This window comes from Pyxicephalus adspersus, chromosome 5, assembly GCF_032062135.1.
Source record: "Pyxicephalus adspersus chromosome 5, UCB_Pads_2.0, whole genome shotgun sequence".
Lineage (NCBI taxonomy): Eukaryota > Metazoa > Chordata > Amphibia > Anura > Pyxicephalidae > Pyxicephalus > Pyxicephalus adspersus.
Genome location: NC_092862.1, coordinates 129,658,360 through 129,683,494, shown reverse-complemented (window position 1 = coordinate 129,683,494; position 25,135 = coordinate 129,658,360). Strand labels below are relative to the sequence as shown.

At 38.3% G+C, this 25,135-nt stretch overlaps 1 protein-coding gene across 2 annotated transcripts in view; it reads left to right on the top strand.

Moving 5' to 3' along the window:
• Positions 1-1,483: 1,483 nt before the first annotated feature.
• APBB1IP (amyloid beta precursor protein binding family B member 1 interacting protein) overlaps positions 1,484-25,135 on the top strand; it is a 71,010-nt gene continuing 47,358 nt past the window's right edge. The window contains exon 1 of one of the 2 annotated variants that reach the window (XM_072412688.1): positions 1,484-1,640. The gene's annotated coding sequence lies outside the window, so the exon portion shown is untranslated. Of the gene's footprint in view, positions 1,641-4,236; positions 4,243-25,135 lie in introns of those variants that run through there. The other variant, XM_072412689.1, reaches the window with a different exon arrangement.

Sequence of the window (25,135 nt, the reverse complement as noted above, 5' to 3'; positions counted from 1 at the left end):
CGCTGTACATTAAATAGGGATTGCAAATGACAGACTAATACAGACAGTGATACAAGAGGAGAGGACCCTGCCCCGAAGAGCTTACAATCTAGTAGGTGGGGGAATTTCACACACATAAGGATGGGAGATATGTAGTGTGGGAAGTAGTGATGGTTTCAATTGACAGAAGAGGACGGGTAGGCAAGTTTGAAAAAATGGGTTTTGAGCGCTCTTTTAAATGAGCAGAAAGTAGGAGCAAGGCGAATAGGACGAGAAAGACAATTCCAGAGAGTTGGAGCAGCTCTAGAGAAGTCTTGTAACCGTGCGTGTGATGAGGTTATGAGTGAGGAAGTCATTAGTAGGTCATTGGAGCAGCGGAGAGAGCGGCAGGGGGAGTATTTTTTAACCATGTCAGAAATGTAAGTGGGACAATAACTGTGGAGGGATTTGAAGGCAAAGCACAGGAGCTTAAATTTGATTCTAAGGTGAAATGGAAGCCAATGGAGAGAACTACAAAGAGATGCAGCGGAAGAGGAGCGGAGGGAAGGATGGATGAGTCTGGCTGCAGCATTCATAATAGATTGTAGAGGAGAGAGTCGGGTTAGTGGAATACCAGCGAGAAGGATGTTACAGCAGTCCAGACGGGAGATGATAAGAGCATGTACAAGGAGTTTGGTGGTCTCAGGGGACAGGTAGGGACGGATTTTGGAGATGTTGCGTAAGTGAAAGTGACAGGACCTGGAAATGTTCTGAATCTGGGGGGTAAATGAGAGGGCAGAGTCAAAGGTGACACCAAGACAACGTGCCTGAGGGCCGAATAACAGTGTTATAACAGTTAGATATATGTCAGGGGGAGATTTGGAATTTGAGGGGGGGATGATGATGAGTTCTGTTTTATCCAGGTTGAGTTTCAGGAATCGGTCAGACATCCATGAGGAGATGGCTGACAGGCAGAATGAGACCTTATCCAGGACTGAGGGAGACAGGTCGGGGTGGACAGATAGATTTGAGTGTCATCAGCATACAGATGGTACTGTAAGCCAAAGGAGGATATGAGACGGGTACATCATTAAGATATGCAACATTGAGACTGTTAGGGCTAAGACTTCCTGTGTCCTATCGATAATTGAAGGGGATTTCTCCCCAATGGAGATCCCAACGTTCCCCACACCATATCCACACAACAGTTTTGGATAAAGTTAGGTTATGAGACATTCCCATCCTAGCTGGGTGGTGGGTGGTGTTTTGGGTGGTGTTTTGCTTGAATAATTGTAGCACAAAAGGAAGAACATTCACAAAAGACAGACTTAGCGTAGAGCCCCACCTTTTGGCTGCAAGTAGTAAACAAGCAATACTGATATGAAGTTTTTTTTGTACTTTATAAAAAGTAATATAATATTAAAAAAATATAAATAATGTGATACAAATCAGACAAACCTTTTTATTACACGCTTGTAGAGTGAGAAAAGTTTCAGTGTATAGTGTGTAGTAAGATACCGGTGGTTCACGTCACCACTTCCTCCGGGGAACATGTTGCAACCTAATGGAGAAGTTTGAGTCAGATAGCCTGAGCTTTTATCTGTGAAGGGTAGAACACCGTGACCTTTGTGAAACTGAACTTTATTTGAGCAAGGAGGGAGTAGAAAAGAAAATCTTCAAAGGTAAGAGCTTTTTTTAATATACAATTTATATAATATAATAATTAATAATTATAATATAATATTTAATATATTATAAAATGTATTATTCTATGATACATTTCTCTGCTACCAAGTAAAAATATTAAATAAAATATTATATATATAGTTAAAATATAGATATAAACGTTAAACTGTCATAGGCCACCATGCACCATATGTATGATTTTGGTGAAGGCTTATGAAACCTTGCATGAAAATTAGATGTTGGATAGTCTAAAGTCTTATTGAATACCAAAATGTAACTGATTTTAGAAAATCTATAGGTGAGATATTCCATATTTAAACATGTCTTGAGAAAATATAGTGACTGCCAATGCTAAACAAGTATGCAGAGCAGGAGATCTGGCTTTGCCGACATTCTAACCCACATGCTTCCCCTAGGTCAGTGACTTTGAAAGTAATGAAGCCAGGAATGGTCAAGCAACTAGAATATCCATAAATAGGTTGAGCAATGGCAGTCTTTCTATTTCTCTAGCTATTGGATTGGAAATGTATAGGTTGCTGATCTGAAGGAGGTGTTGTCATTGCTGGGCTAGTTCTGAAGAAAAGATTTCTGGGCTTGGATACTGCATGAACTCAGCCAGTATTGTAACACTAGCAAAGGTATTATTATCTACCAGACCCATATTCTTGCAGTGTTGCCTATAGCTAAGCAAAAACAAACTTCTCCATTCTGTGTTTATTAAGTAGAAGTGGCATTGTTAATTTCATCTAATTATATTTTACCTTTTATGGGTAAGATTACTTACATTTAAAAGGGGATTTGAAAAGAAGGAAGGGGGCCTGACCAGTGTAAGCAGACCTTCTATTTAGGTAGAAGGTTCACATTAAGTACACACACAAACATGCTAAAATAAGAAAATCCCTCAATCAGTTAAAACAAAAGCTTCCCCATGGCAATGTGTTTTATAAAATAAGGAAATAACTTCTTTGGCCAGGAATAGACTCGGGTGCATAAAGTAAAGTAATAGCCTCAGGTTGTAGCAGTAATATATACTATATACATGTATTATATAGTCCATTATATATGAAAAGAAGCTAGAATATATATAAACATATATATCAAGTTGCATATGGTTATATTCAATTTTTAAAAGTGACTGTTATATACACAAACCTGTGGAATAAAGAGAGGCTGGTTTATTAAAGAAGAGCTGTCCAACTCCAAAAACATGCCAGGACTATCATATAACCAGCTTGTGCTTCATTTGCACGTGAAGTTATTTCTCACACAACATCCTCAAATTCTTCAGGACCCATTGCTGTGATGTGATGCCGTTACAACATTTGTGGTGTTTTCTGGTGCATGAGCCTCACTTAACACAACCAGGTGGACACAAGATATAATGCTTGCCAATGAGTGCGCTTTCATGCACCTAAATAGTGTAAATAGACCCTCAGTCAATGTGGGCATATACACATATTTGAGTAACAGCCATACAGATATATAAGAAATGTGAAGAAGATGGCTCTATGACCACATATACAGAATTGATATCCAGAGTCCAAGGAAATACAACAGGTATACCCAGAAAGGAATATGCAGGGGAAAAATATTACTGATTGAGTGGGAACCTACTAAATCTAAAGTGGGGACAAGTAACATGGAAAAAAAAAGTGGCAGAATAGGCAAGTGCTCAAAATACAGAATCCAGTCTGGTTTATTAAGAAGGAACCATGTGAAATGAACAGAAGACCCAAAACTTAAATGGACACATAAATGATAAACTAGTGTTTCTCAACCAGGGTTCCGCCAGAAGTTCCTAAGGGTTCCTTGAGCAATTATCAAATTTTGCTTCTCTGCTTATTTAACTGATACCGATGATCTTTTTGGCTATCTGTAAGGCTGACATTCTTCCCAATGGCAAGCAATGTAAGGGGAATTCTTCCCACTGATCACCATGCTAATATACTGTAAGACTGTAAGTTGTGGGTAAAGTATTTGTAGAAGGGGTTCCCTAAGACCTGAAAGTTATTTCAAGGGCTTCCTCATATTAAAGAGGTCAGGAAATACTGTGATATTATTATTATTATTATTATTATTATCAATAATATTAATAATAAACAGTATTTATCTAGCACCAACATATTCCCCTAAGATGTACAATAAATAGGGGTTGCAAATGAAAGACAGATACAAACAATAAAACAGGAGGAGAGAACTGTGATAGACTTTTCTCAACTTTAGGATCCTCAAGTGAACCTCCAAACTGTTCATGATTTGGAGGGACTGTCTCTTTCAGAACCAAGTCCTTCTGTCCTCATTTGTTTTTCTATAAAAAAAAATTAACAATTAAAAAATGTTAGTGTTAGTTCTAGCCTCTAAATCATTTCATATAGTTTAAAGAAATGAATGTACAGGAATGTTTGTAAAAAAAAAAAGTTGTTGGTTTAACCCAATTTTTTTGCATATTAAGTATTTAAGGTTTGCAAAGTACAATGTGCTGTTTTTGTCCCATCACACTTTGCATTTAATCATACTTATCTTATTTCCTGTGAAATGTTAGTAAAGTTAAAGAACAAGGTTCAGTACTGTTACAAAACACAACTAAAAATCTTCAAACCCATCAAATTTGTCAAAATGGTGTCCCAGCCCACCTATCTGCCCTCAGCTGGTAACACGAGATAGGAGATTGTAAAGGAGGTATGTTTTTATTGCTCCATTGTTTAGAGTTGAGCATTGTTAAACAGCATGCTATATGTTAGCACAGGAAATGTAGTGCTATACCATACAGATAATGAACCTCTCAGGGTATTGTGGTTTGAAAGCAGGAACACCAGATGTGATGAAATTCTAAAAGGAATACAAAGCGCTCTAACGAAAACTTTACCCTGAACGGTTAAATATATATTATTAATGCAGGTGCTCTGGACCTAAAAATAAAATGTAATATGAAAATCTACTGGATATTCCATATGGGGTATACATGGAAAAGAGTTTTATAATTTTCTCCATCTTATGAATTGACTTTAATACTTTTAAAGAATACTCAGTATTATTATGAAACCATTCTTATGGTCTTACTTTAGCCAATTTCTTTGCTCTTTATAATTTAAATCCTATTTTGCCCCTGTGATGGTGCACTGCTTCAACAATCAATCCCAAATGACAAAGGAAGTCATAACGTCATCACTAAACCTTACCAGCCAGCACTGGGGATTTTAGTATTATTATTATTATTATTATTATTAAAAAGGATTTATAAAGCGCCAACATTTTACGTAGCACTGTACATTAAATAGGGATTGCAAATGACAGACTAAATGACAGACAGGGATGGTGGTGTTGACTGTGTTAAAGGATGGAATGTCGGTGGAGCGCTGGTATGGTGAATATTAACGTGTCAAGGGGTCCTTCTTTGAACAAAGTCCCAGTTCTCAGTGGCTACATTATCTTTCTCTATATTCTCTCCTTGGAGCAAAGCCACCAAGATCTTTGCACCCATATAAAACTACAAAAGGGTCATGCCACGGCAGCAGGTGGCAACATGTCCCACAGTTAGCCATATTTGTTTTTTCTCTCACAGATGACAGCGGATGGAAAACGGCAAACATCTTCCATTCTCCCCTACTTTTTTTTCCCTTGAACACATTTGAGTCTTAAGACATGTACTTCCAAGGGGAGCCTGAGTAGTGCCGGGTCTAGACACACACACTATCTAGGTATTGTGAAAATAACTTAGTGTCCCGTGCAGCCAAGACTGGAGGATAGTCTATCCTCTCCAGTCTTGGAAAGCTTTAATAAATCAGACCCTCTATACGGGCATGAACCTCTGTGTTTACATCAGAAAGCCAGACCTGAGCAATAATGTGCATCCAGCTGAAAAAACTGTTACGGGACAGCCGCATGGGCAAAGAGTGAAAAACACTTTATCAACTGTTCATATTACAGGGTGGTTGAGCAAACAAAATATCATCCAATAGGGGATACCTATTCTCAATATATCCTAAAAACAACTAGTATAGGTGTCTGTCTACATCAGGGGTGCCCACACTTTTTTGGCCGGTGAGCTAAATTTAAAATGACCAAGTCAAAATGATCTACCAACAATAAAAACTTGAACTTAACTTAATAACTGCGTGCAGTAGAGTTTATTTTGAAAGGCAGGGCTACTCGCGTTGCCTTTGCGATCTACCGGTAGATCGCAATCCACCTGTTGGGCACCACTGGTCTACATATTAGCTGCTTCACATCTTCCATACAGCTGGATTTATACTAAGAGAGGGAGGAGCAGTATTGTAAACCCGTCAGGCTCTCATCAGTTTGGTGATTCTCCCTCACTGTCCAATCCACTGCTTGGGTGGATTAGCTGTCTAAAAAAAGGACATATCTGACTTTTTATTCAACAGTTTGTCTGGAATTCAGCTTTCAAAAAATAGCTCCAATAAATTTGCCAACTGCATATTACCCCACCATGCACAGGTGACATATATAGGCACAGCTATTCTGTTTTTAGTAATAAATAGTAAAAGTATGATAAACACCAAAATATGGAAGTAGATTTTAACTCATACTGGGGTATTGTTCACTATACTGCCAGCCCACTTTGTGTGTTCTTTTACTGTGTCCATCTACCCCTGTGCACTGGGATGTATTATTTAAATACACTTTTAAGAGTATTGTGTTAGCACTAACCCTACAGCATGCATGTTTGGTATTTACTGTACATCCAGTAAGTCATTTAGTTGAATGTTATTCTACTGTATGGCTCCACTTGATCATGCAAAAAGTCGTCCAAGCATGGTTTATAGATTTTGAGTTTGTTTAGACACATGGAGAAAACAAGTGTTCCTGCTTGGCTCTAGGCAAATACCAACTTGCCAGCCGTTCGATTGCCCACACCACAGCATTGGTTCTTAGGGAACCAGCATTTGTAGATTTGACAGCACACAGAAGTGACAGTACTGAACTACTTACAGTTGTCCCCATTCATTCTCTATTGGGATGCCATGGGTAGATGCTACCTGGAGGCTGCAGTTGATATGAGGAAGCAGTCTGAACATGTCTCAAAATGTGGTAGGATACAATCTGGCACATAACTCATATCACTCACCACTGATTTCATGTTTGGACATTCTAGGCTATGCCTAATACATAGTCTTGCACCAACCCATCAAAAACATTTCCACATCCTAGTTTTGGTCTTGACCCATAGTTTAAGAAACAGTGCTTTAATGACTTGGCAGTTTTTTGTTGACTTCTGAAACCTTCCTAATTGTTTAAAGTAAAGATCACTGGTCTATTTAGACACATGGAAGGTTAAACATTAGGACTATGCTTGCAGAAAAAAAATTAAGACTTGCACACCATTTTAGCTACCTTTATCTTTGGAGCTCACTTGGAGTACTTTGATGTGCAGATTTGTGTGGCATCTACTTATATAATTTATTTTCTTCATGCGACCAGTTGTACTGAACTACAGAGACTCTTTTAGCAATGGAATGGGGTTAGGTATGAACAGCAGGAACCTAGTTTCCTCCTAACCCTTAATGTCATGGCTAAATGCCAGGTCATTCTAGAAGGCAATGCTCCAACACTTCTGGGTAGTTTCAAAGCTTTGTGCCCCACTACTAAATATTTTCCCATTTTAATGATGGCCTGTGTCACTGGCCAATAGGAATGCAAATGAGGCAGGAAATGAATGTTAAAGTCTTGGAACTATTAGGAAGTGTTGATTTTTTGCCTGTTGGAATAGCCTAAAACAGTGTATTTCAATTAGGGTTCCTCCAGAGGTTGCTAGTGGTTCGTTGAGCAACTTGTACCTCTTAAGTCAGTTTGATACCAGTGGTCTTTTTGTAAGGTTATGATTATTCCCATTGGCCAGCAATGTAAGAGGCATTCTTCCTATTACCCCCCATGCTAATGTAATTTGAGCTGTGGATTTAGTAAATCTAGCAGAGGTTCCCTAAGACCTAAAGGTTATTTGAAGGGCTCCCCCATATTAAAAAGGGTTGCGAAAGGCTGACCTATAATTTGACTAAAGCTGTAAGATTTGGAAAACTGTTGTACATACATACATGTCTAGGTATCTGCACTTTATACCTGCAGAATTTAACCCCCATATCTCTTTAATACACTGTATGTACTGTGAGCTGAAGATTTTCCTCTACCTATCCAGGTGATAACATTGTCAATAAAGCAGAAAGTGAGGACATTTGCTCCAAGTAGGCTACAGACATAAATATTATTTCATAGAAGTTTTTAACCTTCACAACTTGCACTTGCAATCCAAAGCAGGTCAATTTTTCTGGTGCACGTTTAGATGACAGTGATAGATTTACCATTAATAAATGTTTGGCGAAAGTCAGATTCAATGCTTTATAAATACAGGTAAGGAAGGTTTTAGTGGGGTGCTGTATTATAGCAAATGGATCTGCTGACTTCTGACACCAAGAACAGTTTTATGTATGAGATATCCTGATCCTACCACCAGCTATGAACTAATGCTCCCCACCATCCCCACACTGCATTAAGGATTTCCAATTCTATTGGCTGCTGACATGTTAATACATTTATGGGGGGGTAAAACTCTTAGTCAAGACTAAAGTCATGGATTTCTGGAACTTAGTGATTGGGGCTCCCTGAAATGAAGAAGAGATTCAAGCAAGCAGTTTGTGGGACCTGCTTTTTAGCACTAATCTTGTTTGAAGATCATTGGTAAGGAGACAGGTTCACTTTAGGTTTGCTTATTTAATTTTATTTAAGAAAGAAGTGAAAATGTGGATGTTAGAGAATAGTGGTATTTACAGTTATTACAAAACTGTGTGGTTTATATGCAAATGCTGTAACTAATTTTGGACAGGATGCCCAATTTAACATATAATACAAAAGTAACATACAAATCACTTCTCAGTTTTAAAGTGGAATGATACTTTAGGCTTCTGAAGAACATTAACCCCAAGTAATGAGATTAAAATGAAGAAAAGAAAATGCTTAAAAAATATACTTTTCTTCCAGAAGTTCTATGTTTTTTTTTTTTGCTGGTGCCTCTCACACGACTAAATGCCAAAGCTCTGATCACCTGATCTGTGTTGAAGGGGAGGATCAGAATTAAAGCCATGTGACCCCTGCCAGCAAATAGAAAAACTATTTTATAATTTGCAGGGGCAGTTAAATATTCCATTTCATACAGCTACGCTCATTATATAGGGGGGGGGGGGGTTCTTTGGGCAGTTCCAATTTAACAAAATTTGTACCTTCTGGAATATGTGCAATAAAGATTTAGATATGTGATAGAGACCAGTGCTTCATTTTGGTTGCAATCAGATTTTCACACTTTAAATCTGTAAAACAATTTAGGGATATTTTTAATTCCCTTTGATTCCAGTACTGCATTCTCCATCAGTTTCTTTGGCGCACAAAGCTTTTGGGAGCATTTTACACTTGTGTGCCCTGCGACAGGCCATGGCTACTTCCACTGACTTCTATGTCTCTACTACAGATGGTCAACGAGATGCAGAAATTTCAGCAAATCACATGCAAAATGCACTTACAAGAAACTGAGCCAATTTGAGTTGTATTGTCTCAGTTCTAAGTCAATAAACTTGATTTATTAAAGCCTTCCAAGACTGGAGAAGATCAACCTGGGTGATCCAGCAGACCGGGAATTTATTTCTTTTTTCTGGATGAGATCGATTTTAGATTTGCTGGATCACCCAGGTTCTCTCAATCTTCTGCACCCTTGGAGAGCTCTTATAAATCAAGCTCACTGTTTTTGCATGGAATTTGAATATAATTTGCATAAAAGTTGACTACATCCTATTGCTTCATGCAATGGATGCATCACAGATGATGGCAGTCTCCTGGTTTCCTGAACTAGATACATTAATCTAAAACAACAATATACTATGGTCAAATAGATGTTCAATAGATGCTCTAATGGCTTGAATGGCAAATTTTTTAAAAACTCAAATGATAAACACCACTGATTGAATGCTATGGTTGATGATTAATTTGGGATACCGCTGTCTCTGTTGTTGTACTTTTAGGCCTGCTTTGTATCTGCCTCTATACTAGGTGACAAAGTGCACTTGTAGTTGAATTGCCTTTTGTGCTGATACATCTCTTTGCTTGTACCAATTATATCCCTGAGGAAGCAGACCTAGTCTGCTAAACGCGTTGCATGATCCGTACATATCTAAAGTGTACAATGTACTCAGCCCATGTATGTTACGATGTTATCTAACTTCCCCTGAATTGTTATATGGGGAGAGGCATGTATAAACTTCTTTTAAAATTATGTAATTAAAATATAATAATTTTATATTTAACTGCCGTGAAAGTCACATATTTGGCATTTTTGAATACCAAAGTCTTGAACCTTTTTGGGGATGGTGGCAGTTTTAAGTAAAATTGAAATCGGGCTAAAACAATATATAGATTACTATATGTCTCAGCAATGAGGGGTTAGGGAGCCAGCAAATGTGGTAGGAATTCAGAAAACATGGACTGAGACTACAGAGCTAGAATTCTGGGAAGGCAGGAGACACAAGCCAGTGGAGAGTCCTGTACAACGGCTCTTCCATTGCAATGACCGACATGTTTTGTGGTTAAAAGACAAGCTTCCTGACTAATCAAAGTAATAAGATGCATGTTGTGGTCTTTTACCATAAAAGTTTAAAACTATGTTCACTCTCAATGCTTTGCAATCTATGATCAGTCAAATCACCCTAAAGTAAGAGCAGATTGAGTTTAAATGAAAACTTCATGTGCAAAGTCTAACCCTATTTCATGGCTATAAACTTTCTAAATCAATGCTGAAATTTTGCAGTGCTATGATAGCAATGTTGCCTTGCAGATCTGTGATAAGAAAACTTTGTGAATTTTGTTTTACAAATGTAGGGCACCCCACTTGGATGATGTTTGTCATTGCCAGTTTATCTCTGCAAAACAGCTCCAAGGGGGTCGCCTTTTAACCAGCACAAACAAACATTGCTGCATAGTTCAGCATAAATGTGTATATAAACCCACATTTCCCTTATCAGGTCTCCTTAGTTCTGCAAAAAAAAAAAGTTGTAACTGCAGAAAAAATATCTGTTCATCCTACCAAAAATCTTGGTAAATGTTAAGATGTTTCTGCCTGTGTTGCATTCATATCATGAGGTCTAAAAAACCTATTCAATCTGTTATGGAGGAGAGGACATTCACGTTACCTGTTTCTTTTACCCTGATACAGTACAGTGAGTGAATGTTGTTATCCTTTAAAAGGGGTGTTACTGGCGGAATAATTTTTAAAGATTCCAACCAGCTCATGCAAAGCAAAGCAAAGCAAAAAGCAACAGGTTAGAATACTTGTGTGATACCTGTTTTATCCTAACATGCCCTGGACTGTTTAAAGAGTAACTAAACCGGAAAAAAAAATACACTTACCTTCAATCCCGCAGGGCAGTCCGATCACTCCGGGGGTGTCCTGCATTAGGTCCCGCGTCGTCCCGCCATTCATCCCGGAGGCGGGCACTGCAATCTTCTGCTCTTCTTCCGAGTTCTTCATTCTATGCCACCCGACCTAGGTGCAAGATCGGGTGGCATAGGATGAAAAAAAAATTTACCAATCTCACTGCGCATACGTAAGATCGGTAATTTTTTCTGTTTGAGCGAGAAGGCTCCTGAATCTGGGGCATGTGCAGAAGGAGCACCCAAGAGCCTCTCGGGATGTGTGACCTAGGGATCCCGGGAGGCTTTGCACTCCTATTCATTACTGATTGCCTAGGCGGTCGAGAATTAAAGTAATAAGGTAAAATTTCTGAATTCAGGTACGCTTATTGCTACCTTAATGCCAGGGGACCGCTACACTACATGGTAACATTTTCCTGCAACAACTCCATAAGGAATGAATAGGGGCGGCAGTGAATGTTACTGGTAGTGCTTACTACCACCAGTTGTCAAATTTACAGATGCCAGTTCTTTAGGAACCAACGCTGCAGTGAGAGTGTCTGAGTGGCTGGTGGGGATGCAAATGGGACTGCACACTCTCAAATCAGGCCTGAACCTATTCTTACTGTAATCTATGACTATTTATGATATGGTATGTCTCAATATCCTGTTCTGTATTTTATCTCTATGTTTTTTTTATCTGTAACCTTTCTGCTGGGTTTATCAAAATAAAACAGGCACATAAAGTGCTTGATAAGACCTGTGAGATGTATTTTATATAAAGTGATTTATTACACTTTGGTACCTGCATATTACTAAAGATAAGACTTGTACTGAACATTGTACATTATATAGTATTTATGTTATCATTCCATTAAAATGTATGCATAATCATCTATAAAGTATTCTTAAACATTGAATGTACAAATCATTTTCCAATTAATGTTTATTGGTTCTGAAATAGTGCATAGAAGTTCCCATAGAACTCTGGAAATACTTAGTCATTAATGTTTGCGATATTAAATATCTATTAACAAAAACTAAATTTTATAAGTAATAAAAATAAAATATTAAACATTGTGTTAAAAAAAAAAAAGTATAATCATATTTTAAAAAGAAGCAAAACTAAAATCTTTACATTGTCCTTTCACACCTGCAGGCATTGGCGTGTTATATTTGCACCAAAATAATATGGCCCCAACAAGACACTATCTCACTGTCATAAATAACTTTAGGCTTGTTTAATGCATTTGTGACACATGTATCTATTGTCAGCAGATTGTGGATTTTGATGAATGAGTAAGAATTTTGTTTTGCATTGTTTGCTGGCAGCTGGGGGTGAAATGTTTTGCACTGCGGTATTCAGTCCTCCAAGCAGCAATACTGGCACCATGGTTCTCCAGGGCTCAGGGCTGCACCCAACAACTGCTCGTGGTTTCATTTAGGAAATAAACAGTGGGGCTCTATGTTTTCTTAAAGTTTGTCAGATTTATGATGAATGTTACCAGCTTAAAGTAAACCTGTCACAAATCTGGGTAGTTCAAAGAAGCATATGGTAAGCAGAGGCTACCTTTGGTGAAGAGTGAATGCTAACACAATCAGCAGATCCTGACTTATTATGTGCTACATGCACTTCTTGACTGCTTATAAAAGTCAAGCTCGTCCCCGAGCCCTATGACTTCCAAACATACCCTACTGGCTAATGTTAAAAAGAGAGGGAATCTTCCCAAAAAATGTGAAAATTTCCACTTTTCAAGAATATCATGTAATCATATATAAAACCAAAATCCATAACTGGCAATTAAAGTAGAAAAGGTTCAAGAAGATGTAAATATTACTTAAAGAAGAACCAATTTCAATAGGTCAGTGTTTTTTCGTCTTTTTCTGGATTCTGCTCATGTCACCTGATCTCACACTGTGCAAATTAGCCCCCCTTTTATATAGTAACATTTGGTGACAGGTCTGTTTTAATGATATGTATTTATTTTTACTAAAATGCTTGTTTTTACTTTTTTATTATCCCTGTTGCAATACTTTGGACTCTTCCTGTTTACATTCACTCATTGGCTGCATGACATTTTTAGGAAGAGTGGGGGGGGGGGGGGTAGCAGTGGACCATGTCTGTGCAATTTGTGTAGTTTTCATGGGACGCTAATATGACAATACAAGAGCACAACTGAGGGCAAGGACTGATCAATGTCACCTTATAACTGCAAATGTCGTATCTAGACAGGATCATTGGGTATTGTTAATGAAATTAAATGCCTTATAGGAGATTTTAGCATTGTTTTTTTAGATGAAAATGATGGACATCTTTTTGCAAAGGGAATGGCAAAAGACCCACCATTGCAACAGTTATATAAACCATTTACAACTACATCAAACTGGCTATTGAAACCCAAAAGAACTTTTTATTACCCAATACTTTTTCTATTCACTTTTTGGCTGAACAAATGCAATCATCTAGATCAGTGGTCACCAACCTTTTCAGTCCCGCGGACCACTAAAATTACTGGCTCCTGCCTGCCCATGCCCAGGGAGCCAGGTGTCAATTAAAGGGGAGGAACCTCCCCCATATTGATGTCATCATGACATAACCCCACCCACTCTCCCATCGTAGATCTGAGCCTGCAATTGGAGAGTGGGCAGGTTCTGTCCAGGGACCTGAGACACCTGAGCCAGGGATTTGTAGGGGGGACATGGTCCGCGGCTCTGGCCAGAGTGCACCGCCAGAGCCACGGACCAATGGTTGGAGACTGCTGTTTTAGACCAGTGTTACTCAGATAGGGTTCTTTCAGAAGTTGCTAGGGATTTCTGAGCAATTATTTTCTTACGGGTCAGTTTAATTGACACCAATGATCTTTTTGCCTGTAAGAGTGACATTCTTTACACTGACCACCTCAATAATGTACTGTGATCTATAGATTTAGTAATTATAGCTTGGGTTCCCTGAAGACCTGAAATATATTACATGGGTTTACCCCATATTAAAAAGGTCAAGAAACACTGATTGGATGAAAAGTCTTGTCCAAAAAACAATTGTGTGAGGTATATGGTTTCTTTATAGAAGTTATTTAGACCAAAAAAGAAAACTGAGAAGGACATAGTGACCGTTCCTCCAAATTGGAAATATTTGGAACTTTTAATTGGGCTTACATATTCTGGAAAGCTTAGCATCGGGTTTTACAGATTTCTAGACTTAGGAGGAGACAAAAAGTTTAGGGGTAATAACTTTAATTATATTGCATATATTTCACTATTTCAGAAATTTTTGGGGTACACATCAGCAGTTAGGCTACTTTTACTCAAAGTGCCCAGTTTCGCATACTTGTTGACCTCATATGAGTCTTCAGGGATTTCAATGACAAGTAGCTCCCTGTGGAGCTGATATGCAAAATATAATCCTTACCCCATGTGTATATCATTAAAACTTGGAGTTCTGCTTTACACACAAGACCAGTTCTGGAGAAAGTGCCTCTCTCAGACTGTATGTCTGGCTAAAAATTCTTTATCTAGACAAAGTGTTTTTTCTTCAACAAAATGGGAAGTAAAAATTGTAAATTGGCAGAAAACAATAAGCCTTTTTTATGATCAGTTCCAAGCATATACATTTCAGCTAACTGGGCATTTACAGTTGGCATCCCATAAATGTTTTGCATGAGACAATCTATAGCTAATCACATGCTTTGTTACTCTGTAAGTTCCTCAAGGGGCACAGCTTTTATTATTGCTTCATATATAGAAATTTCAATCTTAAAACTAGAAGGGATCATTCACACATGTTAATAATATAATACATGTCATATAGCTGCCATTGCACCAGAGTGGAGAGAAGAGTTACATGCATCTTTTTTTTTCAACACAGGCATGCAATGCAGACCAATCCAACACAGGTTCTAGGAGAAGGTACATTTAAAATGAATGGCACCACAATGTGGATAAGGCACACTGCCAGTACTCAAGGGTATGAATCCCGGTCAAAATGATCACAAGGCTATGTACACATGTCAGATGATTCTTGTCCAGTATGAACAGTCAGGTTCGTCTTGGGTGAGAAGAGGATACACATGGTACAGTGGTCACCGGTGTTGGTGTTCGAATTTGGGTTGTCCTTATATTCAAGCCGAATATGGCTGTTCGAATTCGGATAGACATAGAAAAACATGGGATTTGATTTTGAAAATTTGTGTGTAAAAGAATGTGTAAAAAAAAGAGACTTTAATGTTAAAGTAATTTATTGAATGTGTGTGATTTGTGTAACTAACTTTGATTTTTTTTTAGGTTATCCTACAATAACAGAATGATTCCCACAGCTGCACACCTGTGGGAATCCTCCTGTAAGTGTTGGATCCCCGGGCACTAGAGGTTAAATGAGCACTTTTGATTGGCTGAGGAAAGGTAAATCCTGATGACAGCTTAAGCGTCATTGGGACTTTCCTTTCCCCAGCCAATCACAGGGCACTAGAGGTGAATGAATGGGGAGACTTTGCCCCCATTTAGCCTCTAGTGCCCAGGGATCCTGTGGGACTCCTGTGTTCTCTGGATAGAGAAACTCTATTCAAGAACACATACAACTAGTAAAGGGCTGCAAGAGTAATCAGGGGAGTGGATCTGTCAGCTCCGCTCCCCTGATTGCTTTTGCAGTTCTACACAGTCCCAAAAAATACCCAGAATTTTCCCCCAATTGACTTTAATGGGATTCAAATTAGACGTTTGATCACCGGAACAACATCCCCCTATTCGATCGAATAGCTGTCAAATCGAATAGTGAGATATTCGACCAACACTAGTGGTCACCCAAAGTGGTTCATGGGTCTGTCCTAATGGATCCATGACTCACCGACAGTGAATGACCGCTGAACAAGTAATTGGGGAAGAGCACAGCAGGATGCAGCTTGCTTGTTCTCTGACCTCCGTTCTCAATAGTACAGAGCGGCCTGGTGTGTACAGCCATTGTTTGTTCATCTGTCAATTTTTGTGGCTGAAAACAATCATGAAACATAATTTCCAGTGACAAAGATGTTATAGGTTTACACTGCTTAACTCTGGAGCCTAGGAAAGAATCAATTTTTCTTTTTAAACTTTCTCATTTGTGACCCTAATAGGAATATTTTCCTCACTTTCCATTAATGTAACATAACTTTCTGTCCTGAGAAGCCTGACAAGCTGATGTAGAGCTCAGATTGCATCTTACAGTGGGGAGTTACAATGAGTCAATAGAAATTCTCCCTGCAGAGCTTATTACTAACCATTGAAATTATTGGTTGAGGTACAAAGCCACACCACTGGCTGATGGTTGTCAGAATTAAAAACATTCCCTGCCAAAGAAATCCCTACAGTGAATGGTAAACTATCCCAGGATATAGCACTCTGGATTCTCTGAATTTCTGCAGCACCAGCACTGAAGAGGGAAATGGGTAGGGCCAATATATGTTAGTTGCTCACTCAGAAGTAAACATGCAGTAAGGGTAATTGACTTCCCCCCAAATTGTTCCTAGACTACATTAATGACATATGACTATGGTAGGGACATTAGATTGTGAGCCCCTTTGAGGAACAGTTAGTGACGGGACTATGGAATTGCTTCACATTATGTTGCTGCTATAGAAATACAAGATAATAATAATCAGATAAAGTTTTGTTCCATGTTAAAGTACTCTAATGCTGCTGAACCCAGGCAAGTGGGAAAGTCATACAGCCACAGGGGTACCAATGAATGTTAACAGATGGCTTGAAGAGTCCTTGGCTGGTGCTATAGGCTCAATGTACCAGGGCTGACTGCTTTTAAAGGATCAAGCAAAAAAAACTAAACTTAGGCAAATACAACTTATGCACTGTTCGTTCAGTTATTTTGAGGTATCTTCGCACCATCACCTAGAGGGCCAACAATAAAACATTTGAAAAGCATAAAGAGATTGTGACCATACTGTCTACTGCATGCCAAGAACCCATAACAGCATAGTGGCTCAGAGGTGGTCTTTGCAACTCCAGGTTCCAGGTTCAAATCTTGGTCAGGATGCCATCTGCATGGAGTTTGCAGGTTCTCCCCATGTTTGTGTGGGTTTTCTCTGGGTACTCCAGTTTCCTCCCATATTCAGAAAGCATGCAACAAGGTTAATTGGCTTTTGACCCCCCCCCCCCAAACAAAAAACCTTAGACTATATTAATGACATATGATTATGGTGCGGACATTAGATTGTGAGCTCCTTTGAGGGACAGCTAGTGACATGATTATGGACTTTGTAAAGTGCTGTATAATATGTTGGTGTTATATAAATACTGCCTAATAATCCTATTACCCTGCATCTAGAGCAATGGTGTGCTACACGTCTATGACTTAAAGAACTGAATTACATAAATGAGAAGGGCGTGTATTAAATATCCTTTACAATAATTTAATTGTGCAATTATTTATTAGTTTAAATTTGCTATTTGTGCTGTATTGATAAGTAATCACATGTATCTTGGTGTTTTATGTTTTAGGTTGAAGTGTAAACTGTCCACTTGTATCTATGTACTTTTGTTTAGTAAAAAAAAAAAAAAGATAATACATCCTTTGGTAAGCCTCACCCTTTTGGTGTTCCAAAAAGCAGAACCATGAAATGCGGAGATGGTAACCTAACATAAAAACATTTTCTCAAAGGCACACCCTACTCATGCTTGTTTCACAGTGTGTGGTTTTTAGAAACGCTGTACAGTTGTAATGGCTTTAACTGTTACCTCCCCTTTCCAGCTACTGGCATTTTTTTTTTTTTTACAAATTAAATACATTACATATTATACATTGTATTAAATGCATAGTTTGTTTTATATGTCAGTTATAAGTAAGCATGTTTACTGTCAAATTAAAGACTATAAATGCATCATGGGGTGTATTTATTATTATTAATATTATTATTATTATTATTAATAATAATAAACAGGATTTATATAGCGCCCACATATTATGCAGTGCTGTACAATAATTAGGGGTAGCAAATGACATACGAATACAGACAGTGACACAGGAGGAGAGGACCCTGCCCCGAAGAGCTTACAATCTAGGAGGTGGGGGCTGTAAAATACAATGGGAGGGGGATATGTAGTGGTGGGAAGTAGTGACGGTTTCAAAAGACAGAAGAAGGTGGCAAGTTTGAAAAAATGGGTTTTGAGTGTTCTTTTAAATGATTACCAACTTGTATTTATATAGTGCCATCATATTAATTAGCACTTTACAAAGTCCATAGTCATATTACTAACTGTACCTCGGAGGGGCAAACAATCCAATGTCTTTACCATAATCATATGTCATTAACACATTCCGAGGGCATTTTTTAGGATGCATGTGGGAGGAAACCCATGCAAATCATGGGGAAAACATACAAGCTCCTTACAGATGGCATCCTGGCCAAGATTCACACCTGGGACCATAGTGTTGCAAAGACAAAAGCGATAGCCACTGAGCCAACGATGCTGCCCAATGATGAAGATATTAAAAATGTTTTCATCTAGTCATGCAACTTTTGCCCTAAATTTTTCACATATATTCACTTTGGATTCAATTAGAAAATCCACAAGTCAAAGTTGATCTCCGTATTTTCCAGTTGAATCCAATGTGCAGAATGTGTAAAGTTTCAAGTTGGGTGAATCCTACATTTATAAATAGATGCCTTAGAGTTTAAAGAATTATCAAATATAAATACCAATTTTGACCTTTTTTTTATCTTAGTCTACAGTATATGACTTGATTTAGACACAGGCCAAACCAGGCTTGAATTTTTACAGATTTAGGCCTACCCATCTTGACAGGTGTGTCCAATACCTGAACCAATTGACTTTGTTACATCAGAAAGAATAAAAATGTTTTTGAAAGCTAAATACATTCATTTACAGACCAATCTACGTATCAGTTGTGAGTAGGAGTAATAACTACCCTGCATCAGTGGCGAATCCTCATTATACAGTTGGGAGGAATGATAGCCATGAGTCAATGGTATTGGGAGAAGTGATGCCTCTGTGTCAGTGGTTATTGGGAGGAATGGTGCCCCTGTGTCAATAATCATTGGGAGAAGTGATGCCCCTGTGTTAGTGGTTATTGGGAGAAGCGATGCCCCTGTGTCATTGGTCATTGAGAGGAATGGTGCCACTGTGTTAATAATCATTGGGAGAAGTGATGCCCCTGTGTTAGTGGTTATTGGGAGAAGTGATGCCCCTGTGTCATTGGTCATTGAGATGAATGGTGCCACTGTGTCAGTGGTTATTGGAGGGAATGGTGCCACTGTCTCATCGGTCATTGAAAAGAATGGTGCCCCTGTGTCTGTAGTCATTGGAACAAATAGTCCCCTATATCATTGGGAAATGTCCTACCCAGTAATGATGTTTACTGGCACCTACCTGTGTACAGATTCCATGTGTTGTACCACTCCTCTAGATGGTAAGAATCTACTAGCCCTCAACACGTAAAATTACTGCTAAATCCAAGTTAGATTAAAAGAGGTTGTGTTAAAGGGTAAATCTAAATTTCAGGCATGCAGAGAATAAAAGAACAATATGCAATATTGTTCATTCAAAATCAAGAAAGGTTTGCACCTAGTGTAAATACTTGAATCTTTCATACCCAGCAGTATTAGGATTGGGAAAGGGAAAGACAATACATAAAGCCAATAAGGCTCTACATCACATGTGCTTAGAATAAGTATACTGACAGTAGAAAAGATGACCTCACCAATGTGACGTTGACCAGGCTGTATATCCTTAAGTGAATGTCAAGCCTTACAAACTTTTTTCTAGTTCTAGAAAGAGTGATGAAGAAATTGAACTCCTGTTGGGTTGCAGTTAGGGTTATAAATGAATGTTCTGTATTATCAGGCCTCCCTACAGCTGGTCCTTGTAAAAATTGTCTTAGGAGCAGGACACGAGGGGTTACATGGTAATCATCAAACACCTTATATGTTAAGGAAATGTGAAGTCTTGTACAGATGTGCCTGATGTGCAGGCAAAGTTTGAAATATACTTCAGGATTAAAGTCAAATACTGTCTCAAAATAAACAGACCGCCTCAACCGTCTACACTTTAAAACCATGTGGGACATATGGACACTTTTATTAGCCTGCCAAGATAATCTCACATGGTAAAGATAATATTGTTATTCCTAATTTAGATGACATAAAAGGCAGTTATTTTCAGGTTTTTTTATTCCGTGAAGACCGTTTAAACATTGATGTAATCCTGTAATTCAAATAATCTGCAAAACGTTCTCATTTTGAGCTAAAATGTAACATAGAAGTAATCTTGGCATGGCTATCATATTTTACATGTTTATTGTGTTATATTTTTCTTGATTGTGTTTCATGTGCAGATATCTGGCCAGTAGGGGAAGGAAGAAAGGGGGAGAGGATGCCAGGAAAAACGCAAACATTGGTTTTTTGCAACCTTTATACATAGGGGAACCCTTTCAGGTCCTAAGGAAACCCCTTGTATAATTACTATATCCACAGCTCACAGTACATGTCTGGCAAGTGGAAAGAACATCATCATTGCAGATAGCCAAAAAAACACTGGTGTCACTTAAACTTGCTGAATCCTACCTCATTTTGATACACGGTGATAAAGATGAAAAAAAAAATTAGATACCTGTGTTGTGGTGTCTCTAGCCAGCAACGTTCCATCATTACACATTTGGGGGGCTTAGGGCATGGCTGGCTGTGATGTCACATAGCAGCACAGTATAATCAATGCCAGGGGTCGGCAAACTCCTGCCTTTAGGCCAGATACGGCCTATCCGGTAGTTTGTTATGGCCTAACGCCCACTGGCCGATGCGGCCTAATGCCGGTCGGATCTGCCAGGGGGCATTAGGAACTACCAAAGCCGGAGCCGCCTGAGCTCTGGTGCAACCTCCTTGTGGCCTGATACTTCCACCGCCGCAGTAAATAGGGAAAGCTCCCTGAAGGTATAATGCACACGGAGGAGAGGGATTCCACTTCAGGGGGCGGTCCCTGATGGGGCGGAGCCATTGGGGCGGAACTCAGAGTCGGGCCTAGTATGCTTCCACCCACCCCTGAAATGACTTAGTGGCCATAAAAGTTTGCCGACATTTAATATAATGTAATTTTTGGCTGCCTTCATCAGGACAACAAGAAAACGTGTTGTAAAGAACTGTTTCAGTTTACTAAGTAAAATTTTTTCTACGTTAACACTTAGCCCTTAATACTGTTTCCTGCTATACTGAATGAAGAGACGGGGTGGCTAACAGCTTTGTCCAGCTACTGACATCACTACATGGTATCAATGACTAAGAGGTATTTTCTGTTTCCTACAAGCTCGCATACAACCTTCACAATTTCCACACTCCCATTCTGTGATCATTATAATTTCCTATATCTTGGGTGGAACAATGGCCAGAATATTTCCCACAGACAGTTATTTTATTACCAACCTAAGGAAAGGTATATCAGTTTATTACCATTTGCTATGTACTGTAGCTAGGAGTTAACCACTGTAGCAGCTTTGCAAGATGTATCATTAGACATAACAGGTCATATGTTTAAAGTCCAGCTTAGAAGACAAACATGGCTTCTTTCATAGATAAAATGGGCATACACACTGGAAGTGTGTCCTTTACTGGGGGATAAAATAGTCACCCGGGGTCTTCAGCTGCTTTGAGCGAGGTTAGGTTTCTGGCATCTGGCTGTAGGAGTGACCACAAGGCATGTCTGCTTTCAGTTTATTCATTGCTATACCTCCGTTCCAGCTTTGGAGCAGAGAACCTGAACATAGCACCAAAGTTTCACATGTATTTGTAGATACATGCAAAAAATTGTTTTAACCTTTTTTCTTTAGCTATGGCTTTTGTATTGACTTTTGTATTGACTTTCCAGACTAAGCTCCACTGAATTTTTGTATTGTTCAACAGAATTGCCCTACCCACGTACATGTATGTCCATTTTCATCTGATCTGGCTCCCACACAGTGAACAAATCGAATCCTCATCCAATGTGAACATATATATATATATATATATATATATATACACTTTTTGGCCTTCTTGACCCAGGGTGTTAAAGGACTGCTCCTGCTTCCAGCATATACCAGTATTATTATGTATTGTTATTGGTATTGTGAGATTAAAACAACTGTATATTTAAATACTCCTTTGTACACAAAGCACAGGGAACGGAAAAGTTCACTTTAATTCTCATGCTTGACACAACAGGATGTCTTCTTGTTGCAGACATAACACGATACGTGCTTTAACGGTAGATCAAAGTTTTGTATTGCCATGATCACTAGCAGATATATAAAGGCCCAACATTTCATAAGGTTACACTTCATACATGCTAAGTAGTGGCTGCCATAAAATAGCTGAGTATGAATTAAGTACAGCATCATACCTGGCCTTCAATGAGTTCAAGGCAATAGGTCTGCCCACAGTAATTTACACTTATACCAGTCTTTGTTATGCAGAGAACTGTGTATATATATATAGTTTTACACCCACTTAGATCATTTTATTGTCCTTTGTTGACCTATGAAGATCTTTGTACCACCCCACAAGCAATTCCTATAATTCAAGATGTAATCTTCTCTGCCTTCTGTGTAAAAGAAATTTTACTAAGCTCCACAATTGCTTTTTTACAGCTTTGAACAAAGATATATATATTTAGTACCTGCTATTTTGTCAGTAAGATGAATTAGTTCATTGGTCAACTGTTTCAACTAAAAAGATGGCAATTTAAAGGGAATTTTAGCATAAACCACAAATCCCAAAAACATGTGGTTGGGAGAATATGAAAATGACCTATTTGTAATTTTTTTCTATAAATTTGATTTTCAATTCTTAGTCCATCAAGAAACCAAAATATTTGCAATGGCTACTATGGAAGCACAGCATGGGTTTATAATAAATGGGTCAGGTGGTGGAAAGTGAAAAGCCCTGTCACCTTAAATGGGTAAACTGATAGATCCTCTTTAGATGCCTTGTTCAGCTTCAATTTAAACAGTCGAAATTCTAAAGCTAGGTCTGATATTTTCAGTAGGCATTGGAAATTAGCAATTTGGGTGAAAATAAAGCTAAATATAACCTGTGTATGACATTAGCACACATCGTGTCATTTCCTTGGATCACCTAACATGCTGGCTTCTGATTATGTAACCCAAAACTGAGGCATCATAGAACTTGATATTCATATCTCATAGGTTTACACTCATGTCATTAACTTCACCATTGTTTGCTTGTCTGGAAGAGTAAATTGGGATGGTTTTAACAGTTAAAGTTGCCCTTTAATAATAAAAGCATGTTCAGCAATGTTCAGATCTATTTTGAAATGCACGCATGAAATGTAGTGGCATTTTTTAAATAATAATAATAATAACATGTAATAGTAAGCAGATGTGGTAACAGATACTTGTTAAGCCAAAAACTCTCTTTGTCTTTGATCACCAAAACAGTTACAAAAAGAAATTCTTCAAACAAAGCAGCTTTATGAATGATTGCTTTTTGAGCCGACATATAAATAACCATTGTTGCATACTTAAGTGAAGATCAATATTAAGATTAACAAATGCAGGTGTCCAGGCATTTAACTACATTTTTTTGTTACCAAACAGCGATTATGATCTGAGATATCAAGTTCTCTGGGTAAATATAATAAGCATAAAAAGATTTCATGAAGTAAAAAAAATGTTATAAAATATAAGGAAGGCATGCAGCACCATATGTGGATTAACAGAAACATATGTGTTCTCTCCTTCTTCATATATATTTTGGTCTTGCGTGCCTTTACATTAAATAAGATTAAGATGTGGGAAGTATGACAACTTCATTAAAACACATAAAGACATGGTACTTTTCTTTTAGGGAAACAAGCTTTTTAAGAGTCTGAAATTTTACAGGAGCTTTTTACATAGTGTACCTGTTATCCATATGCAATCAATGAAGCTTTTTTCTTACTATTAAATCTATTCATAGTCATGAAGAATGCTATACTGAGTGGTGTTTCCATGTTTGTGGGTGGCCTGATACCAAAGAATTGGACAAGTTAGAGATTCTATCCCAGCTGCCCTCTAATAATGACCCATGCACACCTACAACAAAGCCATCTGAAAATGATCATAGACCACAATGTCTGACCATCAATTACAAAAATCAAAGCATCAACAAAAGACAAAAACGGATCCAGCATGCTAAAAAAAAATTGGATGACAATTGTGCAAAGTTGTTTGCAAAGGGAAAGGATAACATTGCACAATAATTCCCTCTACTGTGTCCTGTGTTTGGTGGTGGGCTGTTGGTTCAAGGGTGAAAAGTCACATTGAAAAAAGAATCCCAAAAGCATTGGTGACATTCACAAATAATTGTGGTAGTCATGCACAGAATTTGCCCTCAACTAGTTAAGTAGCCTTTTATTAGAGAATATATCTTTGCAGCTATTCTTTTTACCACAAATGGTGTCTTCTGCTTTATCACCTTCTATTATTTGACATCAGGTTCCATAAGCAGTATTGCTGCTTGTGCTGCTGTTTTTTTCCAAACAAGTACTGCAGGATGGGGCAATGCTAATGTATCAGCATCGCAATGTGACCAATATGGCACACCTGACTGCTCTTTATGTGATTTTCATCACTCTACCAAAGTCATTTCTGCTAAGTAGCAATGCTTTCATAACATAATTTGCTCAATGTTTCTCACAACAACAGCCTACTTTTCTTGAATGTTTTTATGATAATCATATGGAATTCAACAACAGCAATGGCCGACAATGTGTGTACAGTAATCTTGGATGCTGGTCAAAATGGTCGCATGATCTGCTGTGGATATACAATTTCTTTTTGTAGGTGTGTGCTTACAAGATCTGATCCCCCTAAGCTTTTCATTTCTATAAGTAGTGGAATTCTTGTTGTTCAAGTTTGGAGTAAGCCAAATACAGTGGTGTAGGAGCAGGGGTTGTAGGTCTGAATTAATACTGGGCCCCTTACTCCAGAGGACCTGTAAGGTCTGAGGGACCTCCTTATGACCACTTGCCGGTCACTGACAATTAGACACAGAGCTGGAAGAGGAGATTTTCTACTATTGACTTCTTCCTGGCTTTGTTTTGGATATGTACA